Here is a 6000-nt window from a genome sequence, read left to right on the forward strand (position 1 = left end):
ACCAGGTGTTGCTCTTGAAACCTCACAGCCAGGGCTTGAGCTTGGCCTTGTTGTCCCCCTTTTGATGATAAGATGACAATCACAGAGACCCTCGTGGAGCCTGTGCTTTCGCCACTGTGTCCTGCTGCCTCCTGCCAGGTACTGTGGTCAGAGAGGTGGTGACATACAGGACCCAGGGAGCAAGTGACATGCACTTGCCAACAGCCTCACAGAGGGGCCCTGAGCGCTGCGCTGGCTAGGGGCAGCTGACACCTCTGCATGTGGTGCACGGTCAGTCCCTGAAGCCTCCTGAAAGTCCTTGGGCTCATTGGTGGGGAGCAGGGTGCAGAAGTCGGGGAGAGGTGATCAGGGGAGTGAGTCCCTTTCTCACGCTCTTCTCCCTTGCTCCCCAAGGCCCAAGAGCTAAGGTTCTTCTCTTCATGAGATTCATTCTTCTCTTGATGGATTGGTTCACTCATTCATTCTGCTAATATTTACTAAAGCTGCTGTGTGCCTGGTCTTACACAAATTCTGGAGGCACAGAAATGAGTCACAGGTGCTCTCAAGTGGCCCTGGGGGAGGTGATCCCTGCCTGATGGAGGTGACGCACCTGGACATAGTCATTGTCACCCAGGGTAATCAAGGAGTTCCCGGAGAAAGGAGGAACTGACTCTGCTTTAGAGGCCCAAGAAGGGCCTTGTGGTGGAGGTGGCGTTAGGCAGGGTTTTAAAAATTGCGCATAGAGAACATCTCAGGCAGCAGGAGCCGGGGCTCAGGAAGTGTTTGTCAGCTCAGCTGGGGAGGCAGGCAGGCAGCCTTGGTGTGTGTAAGTCAATGTGCTGCATTTCATTCAACGGATATCTTTTCCTTTATCTTCTACAGTAGTGGGGTTGGAACCCAGGGCTTTCTGTGTGGTAGGCAAGTGCTCTGCCACTGAGCCACACCCAGACCCTTCATCAGCATTTTCTGACGTGGGTTTTGGGGCAGGGCTTGTGTCAGGCACTTGGGGATTGATGCGAACCATACGAAGTACCTGGGCTGGCATGGGTCAGGACTCTTCTCAATTCTCTGTTCTGCCTAAGGGCCTAGAATGGTGCCTGATACCTGCCAAGCAGAGAGAAGACATGGCATGTGAGAAGTGTTGGGACACATGGTCCGGGGGCCAATAACTTCCCCTCCTGTGACAGCAAGGGCAAGGGTCTTTGAGGGTCTTTACACCTGCACTTTACCTTCGAGTAGGAAGGAGCAGGGCCAGGGGCTATCAGGAAGCTCTTGGCCCATAAGGAGAGGAGAGGAGAGAAGGTCTGGGTGGGAGAGCATGGAGGAGTCCTGTGAGGATGTCAAGAAGCAGCGCAGTCAGGGTGAGGTGGCCGCGGGGCTGGCCAAGTGAGGGGGCAGAGGAGGAGTTCATCTGATGGGTATGGGCTGGGACTGCTCCTGGGACGGGGCTGACAGCTCTGGAGCTGGGAGAGGGCACTCTGGTTTCGAAGTTGAGAGAGGCCAGAGGGGCAGGTGAAGGTGCAGAAATCGCAAGGAGCTGAGAGCATGCAGGGGCCTGCCCTCCTCAGCCCAACCTCAAGCACACAGTCAGTCCTGATGACTCCCGTCCTCAGGCTGTGACACCTTGCCTTGCTCCTTCAGCGGCTGGCATGGCCGTATGAGTGCCTATTGCGGGGTAGGCAGACCTCAATTTATTCTGGGCCCCTAGTTCAAATCTCTAACTACAGCCTCCACACCTTCATCTGTAAAATGGGTCCAGTGATGTACTTGGAGGAGCTGCAGAAGCAACGAAGGCACTGAGAGCCCCAGCAGTACCAGCTGGAAGGCATGCTGAGTGCTCACGGGTGCCCTGCCTCCCCAGCCTTATCCTTGATGAGCATAGCAGTCACGGTGGCCGACACTCCTGGGCTCTTTGCCGTTGTTACTTAGTCCTCACTGCATCCCTCAGGTCAGAGCTTTAGGACCCTGGTTTTCAGAGGAAAAAACTAAGGTACAAGAGGGTTAAGTGACTGCTGAAGGTCACCCAGCTAAAGGTGGGCAGGGCCAGTTTGAGTTGGCACAACCTATAGATCCATCCTTTGTGCCACATTGCTTTCATTTCTGCTCCTTCCTGAGTCCTTGAGGCTGTTGTCTGAGCTTGGCACTGCCATCTGCATATTGTGTGACCTGAGCACACAGGTCTCCTGCCTGTCCTCAGTTTTCTCTTTTAGTGATAGCGTTAGAGTATTCGTAGCAGAGTGAGGCAGTTGGGAGAGAGCGGAGTCACATAAGCTGCACTCCGCGAAATCATGGGCCTGGATTCGGGTCCCGGGTTCATGAAAGGCAGTCAGCTTGTGAGGATGTTCTAGAAGCCATCCTCCTTGGATTTTTTAAAGACATCATCATCATCATCATTATTATTATTATTGTTATTATTTTGTGCTGGGGATTGAATCCAGGACCTCAAACATGCTGGCCAAGTATTCTACCACTGAGGTACACACCAAGCCTTAAGAGATTTTTATTGAAGTGTAACGTGCGCATAGAATCTTGCACAGATTGCTAATTATTTCTTGCTGAATTTTCCAAAACTGACCACATATATGTAGCCAACCCTCCACTTCTGAAGCCTCCTTGCCCCCTTCCATTCACTAACTTGCCCAGAGGAACTGCCATCTCAGTGTATAGTACCGCAGAGTCACTGAGTGCCCCCTCCCCTTTTTTGATAATGGAACAGGGGTTGAACCCAGAGCCTTCACACGGAGCTACATCCGCAGCCCTTTTTGTGTTTTATTTTGAGATAGAGCCTCACTAAGTCACCAAGTTGCCTAGGCAAGGCTCAGAACATCCAATAACTTCTGCCTCAGCCTCCCAGAGTGCTGGGTTTACAGGCGTAGGAAACCAAGCCTAGCTCTGCGCCAGCCTTTGTCATCGAAGTGGCATCATACCACAGTATATGTTCTCTTTCTCTGGCTCCTTTTGCCTGACATTATGAGAGTCACCCATTTTTTGCATGTGATTTACTTTCATCCTTACACATTCTATGTTGTGACTGCATCTACAATTTACTTATTCATCACATGTAGATGGACATTGGAACTGTTTCTCTGTGGTTTTTTTTTTTTTTTTTGCTGTTATAAACAGTACTACCAGAACAGTCCATGCCAGTGGTGGTGAACCTATGGCACGCGTGTTATTTTTCGTTTAAGATAAAAGATGTTAATGTGTGAGGTTTTTTTTCTAAACTAAAACCTCAGTATTGAGGCTTAATTGCCTGTTGGCACTTTGCGATATATAAATGGGTTTGGGGTTGCAGTTTGGGCCCTCGTGTCTGAAAGGTTCACCATCCCTGTCCTGTGCCCTCACTTTCGGGGAACTTGCATTGGTGTTTCCACTGGGTGTGTTTCAGAGAGCAGGACTGTTGGTTGCAGGTGTCGCTTAGCTTGAGTAGATGCTGCTGAAGCACTTTTCACTGTGATTGTCCTACTCCATTCCTCTCAGCAGTGTGTCATTGAGAATTTCATTTGTTTTTCATTTTCCCCAGTGGTGAGTGTATAAAGATACCAAGATACGGCAGTTTTCATTTTCATTTGACCAGCTTTTTGTGTTTATTGACTATTTAGAAGTCCCCTTTTGGGAAGTTCTTGCTCATGAGTTTTTGTATTTTTTTAAAAACTGGGGTATATGACCTTTGTATTGATTCTGGAGTTGTTTATACATTCTAGATATACTTCCTTTGTCGTTGTATGCATTGACACTCCCTTTGTGGCTTTCCTTTTCACTCTCAGTTGTATAATTTTATAAAGTGACTGGAGTTTTAATTTTACTAAAGTTCACTTAGCAGCTTTTTTCCTTTGTGGTTAATACATATAGAATTGAAAAATCCTTTCCCTACCCCAAGTTCAGAAAGATAATCTATTTTTTTTTCTTTTTTGTGGTGCTGGGGATCAAACCCCGGGCAAAGCACTCTACTACTGAGCTATGTCTCCAGCCCCTTTTACTATTTGTTTTCTGAAAACTTAATAATTTTTCCTTTTACATTTAAATCTCCAGGCTGCCAGGTGTGGTGGCGCATGCCTGTAATCCCAGCACTCAGGAGGCTGAGGCAGGAGGATCACTACAAGTTTGAGACCAGCCTGGGCTATAAAGTGAGCTCAAGGTCAGCCTGAACTGCATAGCAAGACCCTGTCTCAAAAATAAATAAATAAATAAATAAAATTTTAAAAAATCTGCAGCCGGGCATGGTGGTACATGCCTGTAATCCCAGCATTCTGGGAGGCTGAGGCAATTCCAGCCCACTCTGGGCAACTTAGTGACTTAGTAAAATCCTATCTCAAAATAAAAAAAATTAAAAAGGAGTTGGGATGTAGCTCAGTGCAAAGACCTTGAGTTTAATCTCTGATTTGCAGTAGGGGTAGGAGGGATTTTTAAAATGTACAATCCAGCTAGAATTGTCTTCTATGAAGTAGGGAGTAGGGTTCAAAATACATTTCTTTCATATGGATGTTTAATGGCATAGCACCATTTATTAAAACAACCATTTTTCCCTCTTCCCTGGAGTCTTACCTTTGCTGGAAATCCATATCCATTTCAGTGTGGATTTGCTAACCCTCCACTCTATTGTCCATTTGTCCTTCTTTAATACCATGGTGTCTTAATACCATAGGTTAAATTAAGTGTTAGTAGGTGGGGTAAATCTACCAATTTTGATGTTCTTATTTAGGATTCCTTTGGCTCTTCTTGGTCTTGTGCATTTCCATATACTTTCGTTTTCTTTTTGTCTTGTTTTTTAGACAGGGTCTTGCTATATAATTTAGGTTGGCTTTGAACTCACTATGTAGCCCAGGCTGGCTGTAAACTCATGGGGCTCCTCCTGCCTCGGCCTCCCAAGTGCTGGGATTACAGGTGTGCACCACCATGCCTGGCTTATTTCCATATACTTTTAAATATCATTCTTCAGTTTTTAAAAATTCATGGCATCGGGAGATAATATAAACCTAGGTAGACTAGAAATCAAAGGGTAAAGGGGGTAAGGAGAGAAAAATCCGGCTCCTTTCCCCCGTCCCTCATTTTCTTTTCCCACAGGATACTGTCATTCCCGAAATGTCTGTGCATGTGCAGTCACATCCCTGCTCTTTCTTCCACAGAGAATACCATATTGCACACATTGTTCTGTAGCTTGTTTTTTTCCCTCTTAATATATCTTATAGACTTTGCTATTTTCGTAGTTGCCTGGGATTCTTTTATGACATCGATGATCTCTTTAACTTGTCCCAAATTAGGTTGTTTCACTCTTTGTTCGCATCGTGAACACTGCTGCAATGATTTTCTTGGGCCTGGATTTTTGTCACTGGGAGGATGGATTCTTAGAGTCTGACTTAGTAGTGTTCCACTGCCTGTCCACAGTGTTGGGCTGATTAGAGGCTCCTTAAAGACCTTTGGTTGTGAGGGCCCAGTGCTCTAAATTGAGTCCTAGATCATCGCTTTTAGATCCCAAGTTCTGTATGAGACCCAGTCTCTGTTTTTGTTTGTATAAGCTCAGGTCCTGATTGTGAGACCTTAAACCCAAGTTCCTGAGTTTTGAATTTGGAGACTGCTTGGCATAGTGGAGGGAACAAGAGCTTCCGTGTGTACGGAAACAGGCTTGTGCATTTCAGCTCTGCCCCATCTCCCACTGCCCTGCTTTAGCTCTCTGGCCTCGGGCTGGGCACTTTACCTCCTTAAGCTTTGGTTTCCTCCTCTTTATCAAGAGAGCTGGATGTGGCTGGACATGGTTGGCACATGCCTGTAATCTCAGCATGGGAGGCAGGGGAAGGGGTCGCAAATTTGAGGCCAGCCTGCACAACTTAGTGAGATCCTGTCTCAAAAGAAAATTTCAAAAGGGGCTGGGGACATAACTAAGCACTCCTGGGATTCACTCTCCAGAAACACACACACGCGCGCACACGCATACGCTCACACAGGGCTGTATGAGAACCTTTCAGCTCCAGCATGGGTGCTTGGCTCAAAGAGTCTTTTTTTTTTTTTTTTTTTTTTTTTTTT

General features: G+C 46.9%; 1 protein-coding gene across 2 annotated transcripts in view; it reads left to right on the top strand.

Moving 5' to 3' along the window:
• Positions 1-6000, top strand: part of Grik5 (glutamate receptor, ionotropic, kainate 5) — a gene marked incomplete in the record, with an annotated part of 60489 nt that overhangs the window by 17381 nt on the left and 37108 nt on the right.

This window comes from Chinchilla lanigera, unplaced genomic scaffold (genome assembly GCF_000276665.1).
Source record: "Chinchilla lanigera isolate Chin_1 unplaced genomic scaffold, ChiLan1.0 scaffold00154, whole genome shotgun sequence".
Classification (NCBI taxonomy): domain Eukaryota; kingdom Metazoa; phylum Chordata; class Mammalia; order Rodentia; family Chinchillidae; genus Chinchilla; species Chinchilla lanigera.